Genomic DNA, 304 nt, shown 5'->3' with positions numbered 1-304 from the left:
GATAGGAAAGTTTAACAGAACAATCTGCTGTCCAAACACTGCTGCTTTTAACATTTTATTTGAAAAGAAAGCCAGGAAAACCTGCTCATTACAAAAATGACTCTGATCAGATGCAAAGGACTCATCCTGCAAGAGGAACTGGCTGTGAGGAACTGATTTTAGAAAGAAGATGGTCAAGGTTCCCTCCTCCCACTCCCCAGAATCTTTTGTTGACAGCGATTGTTTGAACAGGCTGTTTTGTTTTTTTTTTGTTTTCTTTTTCTAAAAAAAAAAAAAAAAAAAAAAAAAAAAAAAAAAAAAAAAA

This window comes from Manacus vitellinus, unplaced genomic scaffold, assembly GCF_001715985.3.
Source record: "Manacus vitellinus isolate BGI_N305 unplaced genomic scaffold, ASM171598v3 scaffold_46_pilon, whole genome shotgun sequence".
NCBI classification, from domain to species: Eukaryota; Metazoa; Chordata; class Aves; order Passeriformes; family Pipridae; genus Manacus; species Manacus vitellinus.
Note: the sequence above shows the minus strand (reverse complement) of the source record.